This window comes from Ornithorhynchus anatinus, chromosome 19, assembly GCF_004115215.2.
Source record: "Ornithorhynchus anatinus isolate Pmale09 chromosome 19, mOrnAna1.pri.v4, whole genome shotgun sequence".
NCBI lineage: Eukaryota > Metazoa > Chordata > Mammalia > Monotremata > Ornithorhynchidae > Ornithorhynchus > Ornithorhynchus anatinus.
The window spans coordinates 28122618-28147652 of record NC_041746.1 but is presented as its reverse complement, the minus strand read 5'-3'; the positions used below and the strand labels follow the sequence as shown (position 1 = coordinate 28147652).

At 47.8% G+C, this 25035-nt stretch overlaps 2 protein-coding genes across 3 annotated transcripts in view; one reads left to right on the top strand and one right to left on the bottom strand.

The window, feature by feature from the left end:
* The window catches only part of ANKRD6 (ankyrin repeat domain 6), a 79271-nt gene extending 61901 nt beyond the window's left edge, over positions 1-17370 (bottom strand). For both annotated transcript variants that reach the window (XM_029047182.1, XM_029047190.1), the window contains exon 1: positions 17205-17370. The gene's annotated coding sequence lies outside the window, so the exon portion shown is untranslated. The remainder of the gene's footprint in view (positions 1-17204) is intronic.
* RRAGD (Ras related GTP binding D) overlaps positions 1-25035 on the top strand; it is a 79382-nt gene that overhangs the window by 27531 nt on the left and 26816 nt on the right.

Genomic DNA, 25035 nt, shown 5'->3' with positions numbered 1-25035 from the left:
TAGGCCAGCCACCAAGTTTTCCCAAACAACACTTCATTAAATGTTCCTGTGGACAAACCTTGAGCCTTACTGACAAGACTTGAATTGTGGAGATACACTACAAATTCACCATAAACATCCTGAATTCAGGAGTAGTTGATCTCCATCTCTCTCTCTCTCTCTCTCTCTATCTCTCACACACACACAAAATTGCATCACATTTCAAATTTATAACGGCATGGAGGTTAACACAAGACCCATCATCAGGTAACAAGTGAAAAAGAAATAGCACAACAGCCACTTTCAAAAACTGATTTTAAAGGGAAAGTTCCTAAATTGTCAAAACTCCAATTGGAATCAATCAATGGTATTTATTGAGGACTCGCCGTATACTGTACTAAGCATTTGGGAGAGGACAATCCAACAGTTTGTAGGCATGATAATAATAATAATTATGGTATTTTTAAGCGCTTACTATCTGCCAAGCACTGTTCATAAGATGCTTACATGAGAAGCAATATGGCCTATTGGATAGAGCATGGGCCTGGGAGTCAGAAGGACCTGGGTTTTAATCCCAGCTCTGCCACTTGTCTGCTGGGTGACCCTTCACTTCTCTGTGCCTCAGTTCCCTCATTTGGAAAATGGGGATTAAGACTGTGAGCCCTATGTGGGACATGAACTCTGTCTAACTTGATCAGTTTGTATCTACCCCAGTGCTTAGTACAGTGCCTGACCCATAATAAGTATTCAAAAAATAGCAATTAAAAAATAAAAAAACACCCCATGTAGGAATCTCGGGTCAGGTGGCTGGAGAAGTAGGGAAAATCTTTTAGCCTAGGGAGAGGTAGGATGTCATAGATGCAACAAGCTTACAGAAGGAACTCAAACAGCATTCTCCTTATTCAACCAGTAAGGACAGGGACAAATTTAGGAGGATTCCCCCCATAAATATTCGTAACTGAGTCATCAGAGGCCTTCGATCCCCTGCTTCATGGAACTACATGATTAGAGCCTCTCAGAGCTTTGGGACTGAAATTTCCTTCTTGATGAGTGGAGAAGCGCCGGGAACCCAGAATCCTGCCCATCTTTACACCTAAAAATTACTTCAACGCTACCAACAACTCTGGAGGGAGAAGACTAATGAACACGTCTTCAGGAATTCTTTCCTTGTTCAGGTCCCCCAAAACTACGGCTTAAATCAATCAGGTGAGTGATGGGAAGGCCACCTCCCTCTCCGCCTGCCCACCCCCCCAACCGTCCAGCACCCTAGAGCTATCAATCAATCAATCAATCCTAGTGCCAGCTCAGAGGCACAAACCTGCATCTCCCTTCCAATTTAGGCCTATGAACTACCTCCTCAACTTGTGTTACAAACCAGATGAGTCCCTTTCTTCCTTTACTCATTTGATCAAAAATGCACTGATATTTTTCTCAAGAGCAGCAGCGTTTCCCACTTCCAAGACCACTAAATCCCCACAAATCTGAAACAACAAACCCTCTTAGGAAGGGAACATCCTTACATTGCCTGTTTTTAGATGGGAAAATAGCTGCCCTTAGACAAAACTGTTTCTCTCCCTTCCCTCATCTCCAGCACCGCAGGCAGCAGAGCTCCCTCACCCCATCTCTTCCACCCGGGGCTGACTGCTACTCTGTTTCTCTAAGTTCTCTCCCTAACCACATTCATTCACGGAAAATGAGCCAGTCGGTCAATTTATTTATTGACTATTATTGAGCGTTTACTGTGTGCAGAGCACTGTACTAAGTGCTTGGGAGAGTATGATATAACAATCACTTTTTGGTTAGCTCAGTTGGTTAGAGCATGGTACTAATAATGCCAAGGTCATGGGTTCGATCCCCATACAAGCCATTTGCTTTTTTCTAGACTGTGAGCCTGTGGTTGCATAGGGATTGTCTCTAATTGTTGCTGAATTGTACTTTCCAAGCACTTAGTACAGTGCTCTGCACACAGTAAGTGCTCAATAAATACAATTGAATGAACTTTCCCTGCCCACAATGAGCTTACAGTAGAGAGGGTGGTGGCCTGCACCCCATGACCACCCCTCAGGATGACAGAGTCAGCTGCCTGGATCCCAAAGACCCTACATTCTTAATTCAATTCACCCCCACCAGCCCAATTTTCACTATACCAGTTCTTTCCCCATTCCTAAATTCATTTATTAATGTTCACCAAGGGATCATTTATGTCAGAGAACCCTGAAAAAAAATGCATAAGGGACTTAGAAATTCAAGACGTTATTGCCGTCAGTTCAGTACATTGTTTCTTAAGAAATGGCCCTTTGTGCCAGAGGAAAATTCACTCAGGTTGGATTTGGGCACCTGGTCAGCCTTTACAATCTCAAATTCAGAAGCCTGAGGAAAAAATAAAAAAACACACCTGTACCCTCTCCCCCCGACCTCACTGGGAACCATCCAGAGAGTTGAATGTCCCACCCATTTGCAAACACTGCCCTTTCCAGGTCTGTTCCAGAGAAATTTATACTCGTGGCTTCGGAGAGGTCACGGGGATGAGTGAGCAACTTGAGGTTAAAAAAAAAATGCCAGCTTCTGGAAGGGGAAAATGCTATTGAATTGTAAAGTAGAACTATTGTATTTGTTATAATAATGCCACAATTATAGTATGGAATTTATTATAGTAATATTGTAGCTGCCGGTTTGTATTTATTAGAGTATTACTGTATTTATTACAGCATTATCATATTATGGAATTATCACATAATAGATGATTCTATATGATAATGCTGTAATTACCATATTAATAATATAGCAGTAATTACTCTACTAGACTATAATTAACTGTACTGAATTGCATTATAAGTTGTACGCTCCTTGAGAACAGGCCTCCAGACAACTAATGGTTTTCTACTCTCCCAAGTAGTGAATGCAGTTCTATGCACATAGCAGGTGCTTATTATTATTATTATTGCTAACAATAAGAAAATTACATTTATTAAGAACTACTATGTGCAAGCACTCTACGAAGTTCAGGGATAGATTCAAGATAAACAGATTAGGCACAGTCCCTGCACAGAGCTCACAGTTTTAGGAGGAGGGGAAACAAGTATTGACTCTCCATTATACAAATGGGGAAACTAAGGCACAGAAGTGAAACGATTTGCCCAAGATCACATAGCAGAAGGGGATGGACCGGGACTAAAACCCAGGTCCTCTGATTCCCAGACCCGGGCTCTTTCCACTAGGCTATGCTGCCTGCCACTAGTAGTTCAAAAAAATGACTGACAGTACTGCTGCAATTAATACATAGCAGTGAATTTATTACAGCATTACAGCTTTATTTTTAATAATGTTAATAATAATGTTGGTATTCGTTAAGCTCTTACTATGTGCCGAGCACTGTTCTAGGTGCTGGGGTAGGCACAGGGGAATCAGGTTGTCCCACATGGGGCTCACAGTCTTAATCCCCATTTTACAGATGAGGTAACTGAGGCACCGAGAAGTTAAGTGACTACGGGCCCCCTTGTAAATAGTTACAGATCCCCACAGATGCCTCTGCACTGAAATAAAGGCTTTCCTGCATATCGGATGACACTCCTATACCACCTAGTCAAACAACAGAATGCCAGAGGAAGGTTGAGGGAGACTGCATTGCTTAAAACCATCTGAGAGGTGAGGAGGTTTATGTGAGGGTCTTCTGAAGATGATCTTTCAGCGGGTTAAGGAAACCCCTTTCAGAAGAGAACTGCAAAAAGTTTTAGTAATCTGAACCATAGAAGTTCTCTGCCTTTGGAAAGCAGGCATCTGAGCTAGATAAAATACCACCAGCAGAGAGGAAATTATCCTGTGGAAAAACAATGATAGTTTTGTTTTGCTTTTCCAAAGTACAAAGGAGCAACTTCTGAGGGGTGGTTTTGTTTTGTTTTTCTTTCTCCCAAATAACTCATAACCCCAGACGACAACAATTTCACTCAGAAGTGAACAAGGCTTATCCAGGCCTCAGATATGCAAGGACTCATTAATTTATCCTCTACTGAAGTTGTTCTTTTCAACAAGGACCTTGCCAGAAATAGGACAGATTGGGAATAACTTCAGTGGGTGTTTCCCCATGGTCGCTCAGTAAATGCTACTGATTGCTCAAAGCCAAGCAATTTGGCCTAGTGTAAAAGAGGACAAGCCTGGGAGGCTGGAGACCCGGCTTCTGCCACTTGCCTGATGTGTGACCTTGGGCAGGTCACTTTATTTCTCTGTAACTCATTTTCCTCCTCTGTAAAATGGGGATAAAATTCCTGTTCTCCCTCCTGCTTAGGCTCACAGAAACTGTCTGAATCTACCCCAGCTCTTAGCCCTGTGTGCTTAGCCCACGGTAAGTGCTTAAGTACCTCAATCATTATTCTTATTAATTTAAACCTGCTCCTGCTCCCATGCTTTGGCTATGTGCCTCACTTTCTCAGAAATCCTACAAAGGAAGGAAGGAAGAAGCGAGCCCTCCTGAGCATCACTTTACAGCTTGGAAGACCCCATAGCAGTCTGAGCCAGGAAAAATGACAGGGCACCTGAACATCATAATAATAATAATAATAATAATAATAATAATGATATTTGTTAAGCACTTACTATATGTCAAGCCCTGCTCGAAGTGCTGGGGCAAATACAAGTTACTCAGATTGGACACGGTCCCCATCCCACATGAGGTTCACAGTCTAAATAGGAGGGAGAACAGGTATCGAATCCTCATTTTACAAGTGTGGAAACTGAGGCACGGAGTAGTGAAGTCATTTGCCTAAGGTCACAGCAGGCAAGAGGTAGAGCCAGAATTAGAACCCAGCTCCTCGGACTCCCAAACACACGGTCTTTCCACTAGACGATGCTGCTTCACATGGCCTCGTCGCTGAGTGGCTGCTGTGTGACCTCGGGCAAGTCACTTATCTTCTCTGTGCCTTGGTTACCTCATCTCTAAAATGGGGATTAAAACTGTAAGTCCCACATGGGACAACGTGATTACCTTGTATCTACTCCAGCGCTTGGAACAGTGACATAGTAAGCACTTAAATATCATCATTACTGTTATTATTATAAAGCATGGGCCTGGGAGTCAGAAGGACCTGGGTTCTAATCCCGGCTCTGCCCCTTGTCTGCTGGGTGACCTCGGACAAGTCTCTTCTCTGTGCTTTAGTTACTTCATCTGTAAAATGGGGATTAAGACTGTGAGCCCCATGAGGGTCCTGGTCTGTGTCCAATCTGATTACTTTATTTCTACCCCAGTGCTCAGTACAGTGCCTGGCACCTAGTAAGCGCTTAACATATTCCATAAAAATAAAAAAGATAAGCATCCTGGCCATGTGTCCGGGGGAAGGAAATGGCAAGAGCAGACCCAGCGCTGGTCCACCTCAGCCAGGATCCCTGCACAGCGAGTTCTTTGTTCTAACAGTGCAGCGGGCCCCCAAGCCAACAGGTAAGCTCAGGTTACAGTTGAAATCTTTAAAAAAAAATTAGTTAACATCATCCTCTCGCTGCCAGAAATGAGTTTCCAAAGCCTTGGCTTAGTTGAGCACTGTGATCTCAGAAGGGCACACGCACAACCTAGATATTTCCAAAAATCTCCCTCCTCCAAGTTGGAGGAGGAGAAATATAGCTCGAGGAACAAAGCGGCCATGGTAAGAAGAAAGCAAAGACTAAACCCTTCCAAAATTGTACCAAGGCTTACAGGGGTCTTGTTTCCAGCTGCAACTGGGAGCTCTGTAAGGGCAGGGTGCTCTTAGAGCACTCCACGACCAGTGTTTGCTCTTGCTTCACTGATTCACGAGTATGGTTTAGGTGTAATTAAGTGTTTAATGAAGACTGGGTGGGGGCGATGGCGAAGATGAGGATACCATTAGGGTCTTCACAAGGGTGATTCGGCTGAGATGCCCCTGGTACGGAGGTAGCGGGAGTCGCACTGGGATGGAGAAATGCCCACGAAGGTGGCAACAGACTGCCCGTTCAAGAAATGCTTGGGTTATACCCCTTCGGTTAAATAATCGTGATGTTTATTAAGCGCTTGTTAGATGCTAAGCAGACAGTCCCCACGCCACACTGGGCTCACAATCTAAGAGGAGGAGAGAACAGGCATCACATCCCTATTTTAAAGATGAGGATACTGAGGCATAGAAAGGTTAAGTGACTTTCCCAGTGCCAAACGCAGGTCTCCCGAATCCCAGACCCGTGCCCTCTCTACTACTATTATTATTATGGTATTTGTTAAGTGCTTACTATAAGCCAAGCATTGTTCTAAGCGCTGGAGGCCACGCTGCCTCTATTCCCCCCATCCCGTGACTATACCGAGCTCTGCCTCCCAGGGACGGTGACCCTTTGCGGGAGAGAGGGGATTTATAGAAACAGGGGAGTAGAGATTGGTTGTATTTCCCATCCGCCAGATACTGAGTCTGCATCTGAATCGAACCAATCATTTCCATCAGCAAGATCTGAGTTATCTGCAGATGACCTGCAGTTCCCTGCAGTCTCCACTTGGCCAGTTCAATTTCTAATCCTTCCCCTGATTCGGCTGGCACCGAGATCTGCCCGTGTTTTAAATTAAATTAAGCTAAAGAGCTTGCTCCGGAACACGCTAGGAATGGAAAAACCGGGGGTTTGGGAGGGTTCTGATTCTCTCAGAAGGTCTGGAACATGATAAAGCTTTTTCTGAGGAAGAGGGCCACGTTGTGCTGGGACAACAAACAAACTTCAATCCAGCTAGTTCCCGGCTCCATTGCTCTCGATTATCCGGGATCTGGTGAACAAGCAGAGATGGGGCAGCCCTCGGGTTGGGCTCTGCTGGCGGCTGGCCATGGTACTGAAAACCAAGGGTATCCTGCTGGGAACACGGGGTGCGGGTGGAAAATCGGAAAGGGAATCACTGGATTCCCAAGCTTGGACTTGGCCCAAAGACCACCTGCCCTCTCTGAATGTATTTTGTACCCTTCAAGAGCAGCTTAAATTTGCTGAACCGGTTCCTAACATCTTCCCCATAAGCTCTTCCTTGCTCGTAACAATAATTATAATTACAATAACTACGACTTATTTATGATATATTACCATCCGTCAAACACTAGCCAAGCCCTGGGGTAGTTTCAAGGCGTTAAGGTCGGACACGATACGTCTGCCCTGAGAAGTTCACAATTGAAGAGGAAGGGAAAGCAGGTATCTTATCCCCATTTTACTTGTGAAGAAATTGAGGCACAGAGAGGGTAAGTGACTTTCCCAGGCTCACAGTCCCAGAGCTGGGATTAGAACCTGAATTTTCTACCTCCCAGCTTTGGGACTGGATTTTCTACTCTTTCCATGGAGCCTCGTTTCCTACTGAAGGGAGAGGGAAAGAAGAAAAAGGAGTTAGGATTGCTATTCCCATTTTATCGATTACAAAACTGCAACCTAGAAAGATTGAGCTTTGTGGAACTGATTCAAAACTTTTCAGGCTCTGGTTTAACCAACAAGCTACACTAATTCATTGTAACGCAGGCCTGCCCATTCCTGGCAATATTTTAGAGTTCAATAAATCTACCATTTGATGTGCAATTGGCCTATTGACAGCGGAGAGGCGAGGGAAAGGGGGAGGGGAGAGGAGGGTAGGTTGCTCTGGTTCAATTTCCCTATGTGGCAGGTGAAGTTCCAGTCAGTTTTCCAAAAGGTCACATATTTGGCCTGCCAATTTCCAGCCCCATTTCATGGGTGGCATTTCTGCTCTGAAGAAATAATCCCAGATTCCAGGGGAATTTGAATCTGCTTGACCAGCATATAGTGGAAGAGCTAACTGACGCCTTTCGCCCAGTGCTCACCCGACCAAAGGAAACTCTTTTTTAAAAAAGTGGCCAGTGAATTGGCCAAAAAAAAAAAATCTGAGACGGAGCTGTGATGAGAATCTACAGCTTGTTGGCTATGGCATTTGAACTCAGATTGAGAAAAAACCAAACTGGCTTAGGCTAAGGTAGGCATCCACTTCTCGGAGGGAAGCAAGTTCTCCTCAAGTTCTTACTTGGACTTTTCAAACTGGGAGACTTGGACCCCCAAAGAGTCACTCATCATGAGCTGCTCAGAAAAAAAAAGGAAAAAGAATGATGAGGCAAAGTGACCCACATAGTTCTACCACAACACAGGTTTTCCCCATACATTTTGGGTAGAATGCTGTTATGGAATTACGGAATGTTTACTGACAATGTCAAACTGATTGGGTCTAGCGAGCTCCATTACTGGAAAAAAAAAAACTGCATGAGTGAATGGAATTACAGCAACCCTGGTGTTACAGGAAAATTAGACATAATCCCTTTTATTTCTCAAAACTATATTTGTAGGACAGTTTCAGGAATCAGAACTTTGTGAACCCTGAAGGCTTCACTTTTTTTTTCCTTTAATGATATGCGTTAAGCACTTACTATGGGCCCCGGACTGTACTAAGTGTTGGGGTAGGTAAACGTTAATCAAGTTGGATGCAGTCCATGTTCCACATGGGGCTCACCATCTTAATCCCCAATTTATAGATGGGATGACTGAGGCACAGAGAAGTGAAGTGATTTGCCCAAGGTCACACAGCAGACAAGTGGCGGGGCTGGGATTTAGAACTCAGGTCCTTCTGATTCCCGGCCCCGTGCTCTATCCACTAGACCCCGATTCGTCTCCCTCGAGATGGCTTTGCAGGGAACAGCAAAGCAACTGTCCTCATGATCTTCAAATGACATCACATCCAAATGTAATGAGATCCATTTGTTCTGGGGAGAAATTGCTCTGCAGGTGACTTATGGGGAAATTAGAATCGATCCTAGAGTTTTTCCTTTAAGATTTATGATTCTGGTGGAGCCCTTTTATGCTGGTTAGCAGACCAATAGTCGCTAATGTTGGCACGATACTGATGGTGCCCTGAATGCCACAGCAATACAGCGGATTTTGGTACGGGGTCTCGGGAATTACTCAGTTTCCCCTCATCTAAAGACTGATGGGTTTGCTCAATCAATCGATGGTATTTACTGAGCGCTTACCATGTGCAGAGCACTGTACTAAGCGCTTGGGAGAGTACAACAGAGTCGGTAGACACATTCCCTGTCCACAACCCACACACTAAATAAAATGCTCCCATGAAATGTCAAAATAATAGAAATCTGGAGTCTGCACCCCTGAGAAATCAACCACTCCCCAAACCCCACAGAGGAGCGATAGCTATAAATTCAAGATGATTTCCAAAAGCAGTTAGGCTCCACTCTTTGTCTCCTTAAGAGAATGCCACTGACAGGCGAGCTTGGAGAAAAATAATTGAGAGGAGCAGCGCTCAGCCCCCCAGAGGCTGCTGTGACATCTCTGCTGAATTTCAGCTTATAAATCTATGTGAGGAGGGGATCCTTGTGCAAAATATCATTTCTTAGGTCCAGGCCTTATTCCAGCCTCCGCTGAATAAAGGAGGGCTAGAGAATAAATCATGAAAATTCCATGTCTAGATCGGTTAGTATTTAGAAAAAAACACTCAAGCTCCATTTTTAAAGTTGAAGGTCCTGATGTCTCTCCAGGGAATACAAATGCTCAGAAATCACCCTGGCCTCTGGAGCTCACTCTTTTTACTACCCCCAAGCCTAGCTCCTGGAGTACCCCAATCTCACCTTGCCTTTTTTTTAATGGCATTTGTTAAGAGTTTACTATGTACCAGGCTCTGTACTAAGTGCTGGGGTAGACACAAGATAATCAGGTAGGCCACAGTCCACATCCTACATGGGGCTCAGTTTTTCACACCCATTTTACAGAGAAGTTAAGTGACTTGCACAAGATCACACAGCAAACAAGTGGCAGAGCCGGGATTAGAACCCAGGTCCTTCTGACTCCCAGGCCCATCCTCTGTCCACGAGGCCATGCTGCTACTCACGCTGTCGCCCCGCTGGCCTGGAATTCCCCCAACCAGACCTCGGCACATCCTTCTCTCCACACTCTGCACTCCTCCAAGGCCCTCCTAATAAAATCCCACCTGCTCCAACCCACCTTTGCCAATCAGTTCTCCACACCCCAAGTTATATCAAGCCAACAACTGCCTCTTGCACTTGTGTGCCTAAGTACACCCATCCTCGGCCCCTGTGAAGATTTCAATCCCACATTCAATCTGTTTTGATTTCAGTGTTCGTAAACAAGCAGTGTCAGAAAAGTACCTGGAGGCCAACTCGGTCAGGGCTTAGAGCCAGCAGATTTTGCGATTCCCACTACTGCTGCTTCCTCTTCATTCAATCCATCGTATTTATTGAGCGCTTACTGTGTGCAAAGTACTGTACTAAGAGCTTAGGAGAGTCCGATACAACAACCAACAGATATATTCCCTGCCCTCTGCCTTGAATCCCATTCCACGTTTCTGCTATTTAAACCTCCCCCTTGCCTCCTTCCAAGCAAGAAGGGACTAAAAGGGTTAGAGCTCTTCAGGCTGGAAAGACGAAGGCCACGAGGTGACATGATTCAAGTGCCCAAAACCACAAAGTGTGTGGTCGGTCCATTTCACACTAGCAGGGCACGGGGCAACCACAGAGGCTTGAAGGTGGCAGGAGGGGCCAGCATTGCCAATGTGAGCCAACCAGGAGATTGCTTAGGGCACCATTTCTAACTCCCGCTTCTCATCTCTTGGTTCAGCAGCCTTCCATGACCCTCTCGGCAAGATGTAAGTTCAAATGCAACAAAAGAAAACGCTTCTTCACCCAACGTGACTGGAATTCTTTCCCTCAGGAAGTCGTACGGATGGAACGTATGAATATCTTGGCGAGGACAAGCAGTACAGAACGGGTCATCAGATTGCAAAATTAGGGATGTTAAGCTAATCCATCCCTAACCACTGGACCAGATGTCAGGAGGGGAACAACAGTACCGGTCCCACCGCTCAGGGAGGGACACGGGATTGGATGCGATTGGATGCGCTGTCTTGCCACCAACCCCTAGGGCCTTCAGATCCTTCAGCAATTAAGTATTCACCCGCTCTAGCCAATCTTGGGCCCTTCTGAAGTATTTTACCCGGATGGATCAAATGCTGTTTTTAAAAAGGTGCTAAAATGTCTCCCACTCTTCCACCCAACTCTTTTACAAGGCCCTTATAGAACTTCAGGGTGCAGTTTAGTGTTTACTTTCACCCATTTTTAATACCAAAACACTCTGGCTCACATCTCGGTGTGTCTGACAGCCGACTTTCTGACTCAAGTCCATCCAAACACCAAGAATGTTTTCAACCTTGGAACCTTTTTCAACCTTGGAACACCCAAAGTGTCAGCTGGTTTGGTTTTTCTTTGTATAGTAGTGATGAAGAGCCTCAAAAGAGCCCTACCCAGAATACTTACTTGGGGCCCAAGATGCTTACTGTCTTCTTGAAGTACAATATTTTTCTTTTCCGTAATGTACAAAGCTTAACCGGTGCCAGGGGCTCTCACTGAAATTCATTTCTAATTCCCACACTGCTTAGATTAGTACAGCAAAAATGGCAAAACAAAAGCTTCAGTGACAAGCTTTTAACTAGGCATCTTATAACTCTTGGCCAAGTCGTTCCAAAGATTAAGAACTATTTAAACCATTAAACAAGCTTCCGCTCTAAACGTGGATGTCAAAAACACTTCTGCAGCTTTTCTGCGTCTTCTCCTGTCGTAACTCATCCTGGCTTTGATTTTTATCTTGATTTCCAAAAGAACCGAGAAAGCTGGCGCTATTAAGGCCATTTTAATTCCAATGGGATCCTCTCCCCCACCTTGGGTCCCACTGGGCTGAAATATAAACTATCCCCCTCCAGGGAATGCAACTTTCAAGTCTTATCCCAGTGCCCAGCAGCAGAAGGGTTCAGAAGGAGATTTACACTCCCCTGCACCCCAACCTGCTGGGGTTTTTGAACACTCTTCCAAACCTCGCACAGTGGAGGATTCTGTGAGGCTGGAGCTTCTCCTACCAATTAAGTCCGAACCTGAATGCACAAATAAACCAGGAAGAGCCACCTAACAGCCCCCAGGGCAACCATCTGAGACCAAATTCCAGCAAAGAAGGGAACCCGGGAGGGAAATCAGGCTGCTCCCGGGATCCAATCTAAACGCCTGGGACGTTGACATCAATCAATGGTATTTACTGAGTGCCTACTTTATGCAGAGCACTGCACTAAGCACTTGGGAGTACGATATAACAGAATCGGTAGACAAGTTCACTGCACACGAACTTATCGTCTACAGGAGGAGACAGATATTAACATAAAAAAAGAAATGATGGGATAAGTACACAAGTGCTGTGGGGCAGAGAGAGGGGTGAATAAAGGGAGCATATCCAAGTGCAAAGAAAAGGCAGAAGGGAGTGGGAGAAGAGGAAATGAGGGCTTAGTGAGGGAAGGTCTTTTGGAGGAGATGTACCTTCTTTGAAGGAGGGGAGAGTCATTGTCTGTGATTATCTGTGATCTCCCTTAGAGTGTAAACACCTTGAGGGCAGGGAAATGAGGACTCGTATCTTGTGAGTCTACTGTCCTTCTCATGCACGTAGGACAGAGCCCTGCATCCAGTAGGAGTTTAGGATTCGGTCTTCACTGGGCTCTGGCTGCCCTCATCCCCTGGGATGGCCCCAAATTTGGCCTTTTCACATAGGATAAGAGCCTTTTGATAACTTTCAGCACCGATAAAACATGCCCATTCTTGTCCCATCTCCAAGATGAAATCCTCTTTCTCCTCCGCATGGCCGGGTGACTCGGAACAAGGCAAATCCCCCCTGTTCCTTCCCAAATAAGCACAGGAGATATAAAATGGCTAGGTTCACCTTTATTGGCTCACACCAGTTATGCTGCATGGACTTTCTTTATGGAGCTCTCACCTGCCTCACTCAGGGAGTGAGGCTCTTCAGCTGTAGGAAGCTTTTTAAAAAATGAAATCACCTGAAGACTGTGTCCTTCAAAGCCCCACAACCGGCCTATATCCAGAATGATCGGAAATTAAGGACACAGGAGGCCGCGTGTCTGGACTTGCTGACATTGGTCCGGCCTCCTGTCGCCAAGGATCCTCATTCCGAGTTCCGTGGCTGGATGTAGCGACCCAGACCTGAAAGTTGGGGTACGGGGGACCCAAAACAATCCAGAGGGTCCTGCTACCCCGAAGAAATCCTCTGTATTCAGGCCGAATGGAGCAGGCGACATCTTTCAGCTGACAACTTCTCTCAAGCGCTGTGTGGGCGGGGACCACGTCTACCAACTCTAGAGCATCGTACTTTCCCAGTACAGTGCCCTGGATACAGCAAAAACTCGATCAATACCACTGATTGATCAGTCACCTTGCCGGTGTTAGTAATCACACTTTAAAGGAAACATTGCTTCGGTCACTAACCTGCAAAGTCCAGAGAAACAGCAGAGGAGAAATTTACCCTGACGGGCCCCAGCCCCCTCCAGACAAATGAGAGGCTCTGCGATAAACAAAAACAACTGGGAGAGGAGAATAAAGTATAATCCCACTGGTCCCCCCGAGCCAAACTGACCGTCCGGAATCCTCACTTCATCTTGGACTGCTGCGGACCCAGCCCCCCAAGGAGCACGGGAGAGAAAACGCCTCCTGAAGTAGGTGTGGAAAATGCTGGGAGAAGAGGAAATTGTGCATTTTGGAGCCCGGACAAGCCCCCCTCCTCAATCCGAGGCGAGGCCAAGTGGGAAGAAGATGGGCAGGGAGCTAGAGGACTTGGGTTCTAATCCCAGCTCTGCCATCTCTCTAATGGGGGATCTTGATTAAGCCGCTTAACTGCTCTGTGCCTCAGTTTCCTCATTTGTAAAATGGGGATTTGATACCTGTTTCCCCCTCCTAAATTAGATTGTGAGCCAGGGACCGTGTCCAGCCTGATGAACTTGTAACTACCCCCGGTGTTTAGATCCAGCCTGATTAACTTCTAACTACGCCTAGTGTTTAGAACTGTGCTTGACCTACAGTAAGAGCTTACTAATAACAACAGTAGTAAAATTATTATAATATAAAAGTAATGAAAGCAATGTAAAAGTAATAATAACGCAATACAAATTACTAATAATACAATAATAGAAAAATACATTAAAATGCAATACAAAACAGAGAGGAACTCAGAACCTGTTGCTTGTTCCCCACTCAGCCCTCATTCACATATTCATTCATTCAATCGTATTTATTGAGCGCCGTGTGCAGAGCACTGAACTGAGCGCTTGGAACGTACAATTCGGCAACAGAGACAATCCCTGCCCTACAATGGGTACACGGTCAGATCGACACACTAGTACTTCCACCTGCAATCGAGCAGTGGTATTGAGCGCTTACTATGCGCTGAGCACTGTAGTAAGCACCTGGAAAAGTACAAAACAGCAGAATTAGCAAACAGGTTCCCTGCCTAAAACGAGCTCACAGTCGAGAGAAATCGAGTGCCCGACTCACCTGTTAGATTGCAAACTCCTTGAGGACAGGCAGCGTGTATATTCAATCTGTCGTGCTCTCCCAAACGCTTAGTGCAGCGCTCTGCACACAACGGGCGCTCAAGAAATACTATTAGCTGTGCAGAGAAGCAGCGTGGCTCAGTGGAAAGAGCCCGGGCTTAGGAGTCAGAGGTCACGGGTTCTAAACCCGGCTCCGCCACCTGTCAGCTGTGTGACTTGGGGCAAGTCACTTGACTTCTCGGTGCCTCTGCGACCTCATCTGTAAAATGGGGATGAAGACTGTGCGCCTCACGTGGGACAACCCGATGACCCTGTATGTACCCCAGCGCTTAGAACAGTGCTCGGCACAGAGTGAGAGCTTAACAAATACCGACATTATTATTATAGGGACTTGATAATTCCTCTCCCAGGGGCGATAAGCAATAACGGTTGCCCGGGGGCTACTGAAAAGCCAAGTTCACACCTCAGGGTCGAGCAGGGAAACGTGAGGTTGGGGTTGGGCAGGAAATTGGGAGCTGTGCCCGCCCTCCCACGAGGCCTGGCAGTTTCAGCAAGGTAATAATAATAATATTGGTATTTGTTAAGCGCTCACTATGTGCCAAGCACTGTTCTAAGCACTGGGGTAGATCCAAGGTCATCAGGTTGTCCCCCTTGGGGCTCCCAGTCTTCATCCCCATTTTCCAGATGAGGTCACTGAGGCCTAGGAAAGTGAAGTGACTTGCCCGAGGTCACACGGCAGACAACTGGCGGAGGTGGGATTAGAACCCACGACCTCTGACACCTAGACCCGAGCTGGGGGGGGGGGGGTGGTCCTCCTGTTGTCTCCAAGCTCCCACTCCTCCCTCTGCCAGGGGCTGCCAACAATATACTACAGCGCTTAGAACAGTGCCTGGCACATAGTAAGCGCTTACCAAACACCATCATCATTATTATCATCACACACACAACACGCAAATACACACACAGAACACACAACACACGCAAATACGCACACAAAAAACACAAGTACCACCCCCCAAAATACACACGCAACACTCAAAGACCCCCTCACACAAATACACACACAGAGAACACTCAAATAGCCCCCCACAGATATATATACATACACAACACACACAGAACACTCAAATGCACACATACAGAACACTTCAAATCCCCCTCCCACAAATATACACAAACACACACACACAGAACACTCACACACACACAAATGCACACACAGGACCCTCGAAATACTCCCCCCCTGCAGAAATACACACACAGATAGCACTCAAATACCACCCCCCCACACACACAAATACACACAGGACACTCAAAATACTCCCCCCCACAGAAATACACACACAGAGAACACTCAAATACCCCCCACACACACACAAATACACACAGGACACTCAAAATACTCCCCCCCTGCAGAAATACACACACAGAGAACACTCAAATACTCCCTACACACACACACAAATACACACAGGACACTCAAAATACTCCCCCCCCCCGCTGAAATACACACACAGAACACTCAAATACTCCCTACACACAAATACACACAGGACACTCAAAATACTCCCCCCCTGCAGAAATACACATACAGAGAACACTCAAATACCCCCCTACACACACAAATACACACACACACCACACACACACACTCAAAATACTCCCCCCCTGCAGAAATACACACAAACACACAACACATGCAGACACAAAACAATCAAATGCACACCCATAGACCACTCAAATCCCCCCCCCAGCCCCCAAATACACACACACACACACACAGAGAACACTGAAATGGCACACCCACACAACCCTCAAATACCCCCCACAAACAAAACACTCAAAATACTTCCCCTGCAGAAATACAGACAGAGAGAACACTCAAGTACCCCCTCCACACAAACACACATACACAAAACACATGCACACACAGAACAATCAAATGCACATCCATAGGACACTCAGATACTCCCCCCCACACACACAAATACACACCCATAGGACACTCAAAATACTCCCCCCGCAGAAATACACCCTCAGAGAACCCTCAGCTACCCCCTCCACACACAAATACAGACACACAACACATAGGACACTCAATATACTCTCCTCCCTGCAGAAATACACCCTCAGAGAACCCTCAAAGACCCCCTCCACACACAAATACAGACACACAACACACAGGACACTCAATATACTCTCCTCCCTGCAGAAATACACCCTCAGAGAACACTCAAATACCCCCTCCACACACAAATACAAACACACAACACACAGGACACTCAATATACTCCCCCCCCCTGCAGAAATACACCCACAGAGAACCCTCAGCTACCCCCTCCACACACAAATACAGACACACAACACATAGGACACTCAATATACTCTTCTCCCTGCAGAAATACACCCTCAGAGAACCCTCAAAGACCCCCTCCACACACAAATACAGACACACAACACATAGGACACTCAATATACTCTTCTCCCTGCAGAAATACACCCTCAGAGAACCCTCAAAGACCCCCTCCACACACAAATACAGACACACAACACACAGGACACTCAATATCCTCCCCCCTCCCCTGCAGAAATGCACCCACAGAGAACCCTCAAAGACCCCCTCCACAGACACACCACACATGCACACACAGACCCATCAAATGCACAGGCACCCAACACTCAAATCCTCCCCCCAAATACACACACACACACACACACAGAGCAGTGAAATGGCAGAGCCACACAACCCTCAACCGCTCCCCCTTCCGCCCACACAAATGCACCCCCGCAAACAACACAGCGAGCACTCCCATGCCCCACCCCCCACCCCCCGGACACAGAGAGCGATTCCTCTGTACTGAGCGCTTACTGTGTGCGAAGCAGTGTAGTGAGCGCCGGGGTCAGTGCGGTGGAGGAGTGAAGAGCCGCGCCCTCGGCGGCCCCTTCTCTCCGGCCTCCTGCGGACCGACACAGCGACTCCTCCTCCTCCTCCTCGACGTCCTTCTTCCTTTCCTTTCCTTTCCTTTCCTTTCCTTTCCTTTCCTTTCCTTTCCTTTCCTTTCCTTTCCCTTCCCTTCCCTTCCCTTCCCTTCCTTTCCCTTCCCTTCCTTTCCCTTCCCTTTCCCGGCCCGGGAGCCACGGGGGGATGGTCCGGGACAGCAGCGCCCCCTACCGTTCTTCCCTGCTCTTCCCTCCCCTTCCCTCCCCTTCCCTCCCTTTCCCGACCTGGAAGCCACGTGGGGAATCATCCGGAGCAGTAGCGCCCCCTATCGTCCTTCCCTTCCCTCCCTTTCCCTCCCCTTCCCTCCCTTTCCCGACCTGGAAGCCCCGTGGGGATCATCCGGAGCAGTAGCGCCCCCTAACGTCCTCCCTTTCCCTCCCTTTCCCTCCCCTTCCCTCCCTTTCCTTCCCCTTCCCTCCCCTTCCCTCCTTTTCCCTTCCCTTCCCTCCCTTTCCCGGCCTCGAAGCCCCGTGGGGATCATCCGGAGCAGTAGCGCCCCCTATCGTCCTTCCCTTCCCTCCCTTTCTCTCCCTTTCCCTCCCCTTCCCTCCCTTTCCCGACCTGGAAGCCACGTGGGGAATCATCCGGAGCAGTAGCGCCCCCTAACGTCTTCCCTTTCCCTCCCTTTCCCTCCCCTTCCCTTCCTTTCCCTGCCCGGCGACCACGTGGGGATTGTCAGGGACAGCAGCGCCCCCCGCCGTCCTTCCCTCCCCTTCCCTCCCTTTCCCTCCCTTTCCCGTCCTGGAAGCCCCGTGGGGATCATCCTGAGCAGTAGCGCCCCCTAACTTCCTTCCCTTCCTTCCCTTTCTTCCCTTTCCCTCCCCTTCCCTCCCTTTCCCTCCTTTCCCAGCCTGGAAGCCACGTGGAGATCTTCCGGAGCAGTAGCTCCCCCTAACTTCCTTCCCTTCCCTTCCCTCCCCTTCCCTCCCTTTCCCTCCTTTCCCAGCCTGGAAGCCACGTGGAGATCATCCGGAGCAGTAGCTCCCCCTAACTTCCTTCCCTTCCCTTCCCTTCCCTCCCTTTCCCTCTTTTCCCAGCCTGGAAGCCACGTGGAAATCATCCAGAGCAGTAGCATCCCCTACCATCCTTCCCTTCCCTCCCCTTCCCTCCCTTTCCCTGCCCGGGGGCCACGTGGGGATCAGCCTGGGCAGTAGCGCCCCCTAAATCCTTCCCTCCTCGTCCCTCCCCTTCCCTTCCCTCCTTTTTCCTCCCTTTCCCTCCCTTTCCCTCCTTTTCCCTCCTTTTCCCTCCCTTTCCTGGTCCGGAGGCTAAGTGGGGATCATCGGGAACAGCAGCGCTCCCTACCCCCCACCGCCGGGAGGCCTCCGGGGAATCCCTGCCCCCTCCACCTGCCCCGCCCTGCCACCTGCTACTTGCCCCACCCCACCCACCTGCCCCGCTCTTTTCCCTTTCTTTCTTTCCTGGTTTTTGTGGTATTTAATAATAATAATAATGCTGATGGTATTTGTTAAGCACTTACTACGTGCGAAGCTCTGTTCTAAGCGCTGGGGGTGAAACAAGGTCACCAGGTTGTCCCGGTGGGGCTCACGGTCTTAATCCCCATTTTACAGAGGAGGGAACTGAGGCCCAGAGAAGTGAACTGACTCGTCCACGGTCACACAGCGGACGAGTGGCGGAGCCGGGGATTAGAACCCAGAGCCTCTGACTCCCAGGCTCCTGCTCTTGCCGGCAGGCCACGCCGCTTACAAGGCCCAAGGGACCAGAAACAGCCCCGGGCCCAATTAATCAAGGGGTTTCAGAGGTGCTGCCTGAAAGGCCCCCCCGAGCAGCCGGACTCAATCGCAGCCAGCTGGCCTTCCCCTTCCCTCTCTTTCGGCAAAATGAATGGATGATTTCTCTGAGCGCTCAAACGCTTCTCAAGAGACGCTCGGTGCCGCTTGTGGCGACGGTCGAAAAACTCCATCGGGGCAAGGAGAAGCGTCGTGGAACAGGGTAAAACCACATCAAGAGGTTTGTCAAGAGGCCAACTGTTGAAAACCTAACCAGAAAGGGGGAAAAAAAAATCTTAGGAGGGAAATGGAAAATTAGGGACCTAAAGGTGGGACCTTAAAGTTTACACACAGCATATGTGTATTACGTTTGGCATCTGCGATAGTTCCTACAGTTGTTGCCTATCGGAGCAGCAAATTTTGCTGCTTCGGGAACCTCAGGAGTTATGTACGCCTCCTCCTCCCTGTCGAGCGCCTCCCCCCACCCCGCCACAGCTGTTCTATATCGATTCTGGAAATTTCTGTTTTTGTTTTTTCCGTAGCTCCGATGTTGCTGGATTCCCATTGTAGGTAGTGCTGCTGCTACCCCCGTATCTTGATGATGTCTCGTTTCGCTTCGTTCTGCTTTGCTTCGCTGTCTTCCCCGTTTAGACCGTGAGCCCGGCATGGGGCAGGGACGGGCTCTATCTGGTGCCGAATTGTACATTCCAAGCTCTTAGTCCAGTGCTCTGCACGTAGTAAGCGCTCAGTAAATACTATCGAGTGTATAATAATAATGTTGGTATTTGTTAAGCGCTTACTATGTGCCGAGCACTGTTCTAAGCGCTGGGGTAGACATAGGGGAATCAGGTTGTCCCACGTGGGGCTCACAGTCTTAATCCCCATTTTACAGATGAGGGAACTGAGGCACGGAGAAGTTAAGTGACTTGCCCACAGTCACACAGCCGACAAGTGGCAGAGCTGGGATTCGAACTCATGAGCCCTGACTCCAAAGCCCATGCTCTTTCCACTGAGCCACGCTGCTTCTCCAATGTATGAATGAATGTCACAGCAGCGATGCGGCAGCTCGTGGCTGGGGGAGATTGTGGCTCGGTCGGGGCGGGATGGGGGAGGAGGAAGCTCATGGTGGTGCGGGAGGAGGAGGGGGAGGAAGGAGGGCAGGGGGATGAGTGACTTCCTTGGTGAAGTCAGAGGAAGAGCTCTAAATTGCAATCATTTCGGGAGGAAATGATTTCCACTGGGCCGATGTGGAGCTATTTCCACTTCCCTGTCAGGACAGACCAGGGTGACCCCTGTAATGAGAGAAGTGGTGCGGCCCAGAGCCATAGAGTCTGTCTTCTTAGCCCATCCTCCCTGCAATACCTGAAAAACAATACCTTTCCTAGACTCCAACCAGCCATGCAATTTAGCTTGGGACCCCCAGCTGCCCTGCCCCCCTCAAAAAAAAAAATAATAACTCCTGAAAATGAGGCTCACACCCCTGTTTAAATACCTCCTCGGCTACTGATGCTGACTGTAACTCACCGAACCATCGTCGAAGCTCCCGGTGAAAAATTGTGCGAGCTGGCCACAGTTTGGGTGGCCTGACCTATTTTTGAACTCCCGTTTGGTGGGCAGGGGGTGCAACATTGGGATCCTTTAGTTTAATCCTCCTGGATCCTAGGAAGATAAGACGTCTTAATTGAAACGGGCGACTGCTTCTGGAAGATCTAACTGCCTCTCCTACCAATGTCGCCCCACGGTTTCTCACCAGCATAGCCTGTCCCCCGAGCCACATCAGCCAAGGTGACGATAGCCCGTTGTTTAGACTGTGAGCCCGTCGTGGGCGGGGATTGTCTCCGTGTACCTCCCAAGTGCTCTGCACACCGAAAGCGCTCAATAAATTTGATTGATTGAATAAATAGCCTCCTTTAGACGATGGATTTTCTTCCACGGAGGGAAGTGCTTCGGTGAATCCTTCTGAAAAACGTGGGAATGATTTTACAAGCTACTTAAAGTCCCTTCCTTTACCCTTCCTCCCCACCCCCCGCCAAAAGCAATCTGCCTACATTTTGTTCCCCCTCTACAGAGTGTGACTGCCGATAACCCAATAAATGAGATCAGCATTCCCCGCGAATCCTCTGGCATAAATCATGACTCACCCCGGGCAAGTAAGTGGGGGACTCTTGGCAAAGCTGGGCAATGGCACTTTATCTCACAGAGCCGGGTTGAGAGGTGGATCGCATTTCTTGGAAGCTAAGAACGGAATAAATAAAAGAATGGTCCAGCAAGCCTCTATTCGAGCTCGGGAGTCACTTTAGAGCGCTCCGTCCTTGGTCCAGGCCGGGCTTGAACCGGTGACCCAAGAGCCTCGGCTTGTGTGTCAGTTCATTCTTGACTCCGCGGTGGCTGCTTAGCGGCCCGCACATTTAAATTTGTAATGACAAGCTCTCCACAAACACCAAACTAGACTGTTTCTTGGAACGGTTGCTTTCCCTGGTGCAGTTGAAAGTTTCCAGGCCACTGAAACAGTATCAAAATGGCTACTAGCCAGCTATCTTGGAACTCACCTTTCAAACCCAACCTCCTGTAAAAAGGGGAACTAATTACAGCATTGGATAGTGATTTGTAACCCTGGGCTTAAAGGACCGCACTTTGTTGGCACCAGGCGAGGGAATCATTTTGAAAAATAATTTTCCTGTAGAAAATTCTGGGTTTTGCCGATATCTTCCCCAGGGCCAACCCAATGCTAAGAGCCCTCTAGACTTAAGCTGGTTGTGGGTCGGGAGCGTGCCTAACTACTCTATGTTGAACTCTCCCAAGCGCTTAATACGGTGCTCTGCACCCAGTAAGTGCTCAATAAATACAATTGATCGATTGATTGATCGAGCCAACTGGCACCAGGTTTCCTAAACAAAGTTCCAACTTGATCATGAATGGAATGAATGGAATGGTACATTCCAAGCGCTTAGTACAGTGCTCTGCTCATAGTAAGCGCTCAATAAATACTACTGAATGAATGAATGATGAAAAACTCCAGATCTGATGGAGAGATCCGTGCACGGAAAAAATATGAATTCATAGAGTAATCCAGTAAGTCATTCATAAGAAAATGGACTTTCTTTTTATTCCATTTCTGGGGTTCTAGTCAATTTACCCTTATTTCAAAAGTAAGTGAATATTGAAGGAAGATTATGAGGGTAAAATGATCAGGGTTTGTGAAACAGAGCTTTCCTAATCAAGCCTGTTATCTTCTAGTATGCTGTTTGGTTTTAATAGTGATACATGTGTCACTGTCATTCACTTCTGATAACGGAGTAAACTGATGCAATTATATTCATAGTGCCCTCTGGAATTTATAATCTTTCCCAGTAGCCTGCAAAATCCTGGAGGGCAGGACTGGGACTTCTAAATCGATGGTACTTTCCCAGGTAATTTAGTACAGCGTTTTACCCGTAGTAGGGACTCAATAAATACTACTGATCAACTGATGAAGAATTCCTAGTTACCAGAGGGAGGTGGGCCACGGATTTAATAAACCCTTCCAAATAAGGCTTCAGCACAGAGCAGGTCTTTACTCCTAAACAGCAGATTGGGAGGAAATAAAGTGTTATATGACATCAGCAGCCCCAGCAGCAACATTCAACCAATGTTTACCACGGGCACGGGCAGGACGACATAATGTAGTGGAAAGTCCACAGGCCTGGAAACCAGGGGCCCTAATGAAGTGAAAAACCCACAGCCTTGGAAACCGGGGGCCCCGGGTTCTAATCCCGGCTCTGCCGTTTGCCTGCTCTCTGGGCTTGGGCAAATCATTTAACTTTTCTGTGCCTCAGTTTCCCTATGGGGATTAGGTGTCTCTTCTCCCAGCCGTTAGCCTAGGAGCCCCTTGGGTCCGATCTGATTTTGTTGTATCCAGCACTAAAGACAGTGCTTGCACATAGTAAGAGCTTAACAAATACCGCAGTTAATAATAGAAGTAAAATGCATGGCCTCTGCCCGAGAGGCATTTTCAATTTATACTCTCTGTCCAGAGGTGAAGATTCATTTCAGAAGCCCAACTCCCTGAGAGCAAGAAACGACCATCTGCTCGTGAGCAGAAGATGCGTCTGCCAACCCTGTTGTATTTTACCCTTTCACGCACTCACAGTAAGCGCTCAATAAATAGCATTGATTGATTGAGTCAGCACAGGCGGGACCCTATAAATGTTGAGTAAACATCAAATGAAACCGGTATTGCCTTCTCCCTGTTTTGAGGGGTCATTTCCATTTTTGGTCTTCTCGATTTCAACCCCGAATAGAGTAGCTGGAGGAATTGGAGAAGGAGCCTCTCTTTCCCCCTGAAACAACTGGGATAGTTTAGCCACTTCCAGGGAGTTTCCCTGGAAAGATTAGTTGAATCACCATTTCACGTTGCCTTGGGTATGCCCTCCGTGTAGTTCCCACGATGATCAGGAAGATAAAAACAAAGACAGATCAAAGGTTTTTGTCAAGCCCCTCTTTCCCCTTCTCTACCCTCCTCTCCTCACCATCCCCCATTCAATAGTATTTATTGAGCGCTTACTTTGTGCCGAGCGCTGTACTAAGCGCTTGGAATGTACCAATCGGTAACAGGTGAGGATGAGGATGCAAATCTCTTGGCCTGGGGAAGAAGGCCTGGTGAGTTCTAGGAAGTATTTTATTTTATTTATTCTTTCATTCGATCGAATTTATTGAGCGCTTACTCTGTGCAGAGCACGGTACTAAACGCTGGGGTAGATACAAGGTAATCAGGTTGGCCCATGGGGGGGGCTCACAGTCTTTATGCCCATTTTACAGATGAGGTAACTGAGGCGCAGAAAAGTTAAGCGGCTTGCCCAAGGTGACACAGCAGACAAGTGGTGGAGTCGGGATTAGAACCCACATCCTCTGACTCCCAAGCCCGGGCTGTTTCCACTAAGCCACACTGCTTCTCCTTACAGCTTCGATTTGAATGCGGGGGTCAGGGGGCACAGTGCATTAATTCATTCATTCAATCGTACTTATTGAGCGCTTACTGTGTGCAAAGCACTGTACTGAGGGCTTGGGAGAGTACAGTGGAAGAACAGAGACACGTTCCTGCCCTCGACGAGTTCATGAGCGTTAAGGGATTATCAATTCCCACGAGGGCATTTCATTTGGGTTCAGCCCACCGCCGCTTGCTCTACGTTTAGGCTGTGAGCCCGTTATTGGGCAGGGATTGTCTCTATCTGTTGCCGAATTGTCCATTCCAAGCGCTTAGTACGGTGCTCTGCACACAGTAGGCACTCAATAAATACTATTGAGTGAATGAATGAATGAATACTTTGCACTCAGGGTCTGTGAAGCAGCAAACGAAGACTGGTGGTTGGGAGACTGAGGGTGAACCATCTACCAGGGTCCTCTTGGCTGTTTTCTGCTCTGTATTCATTTGTATTTATTGTATTTATTCGTTGTATTTATCAAGCACTTACTGTGTGCAGAGCACTGAGACAAGCGCTGGGAAGGATACCCTACAACAGAATTAGCCGACATGTGCTCAGCCCATAACCAGCGTAAATAAGTGGCTCAGCCACTTGCTTCACTTTCTTGGGCCTCAGTTAACTCATCTGTAAAATGGGGATGGAGACTGGGAGCCCCAGTTGGGGCAGGGACTGTGTCCACCCCCATTTGCTTGTATCTGCCCCAGTGTTTAGTACAATGTCTGGCATACAGGAAGTGCTTAACAAATACAATTATTAGTATCTATTATTATTATTAATGGGGTGTGTGTGTGTGTGTGTGTGTGTGTGTGTGGTGGGAGAAAGGGAGAGGGAAAGGGGAAAAGGAAGGACAGGAAAGGGAAAGGAGGGAGAGGAAAGGAGGGGAAGGAGAAAAGGAGGGAGAGGAAAGGGAGAGGGAAGGGGAAAAGGAGGGAGAGGAAAGGGAGAGGGAAGGGGAAAAGGAGGGAGAGGGAAGGGGGAGGGAAGGGGAAAAGGAGGGAGAGGAAAGGG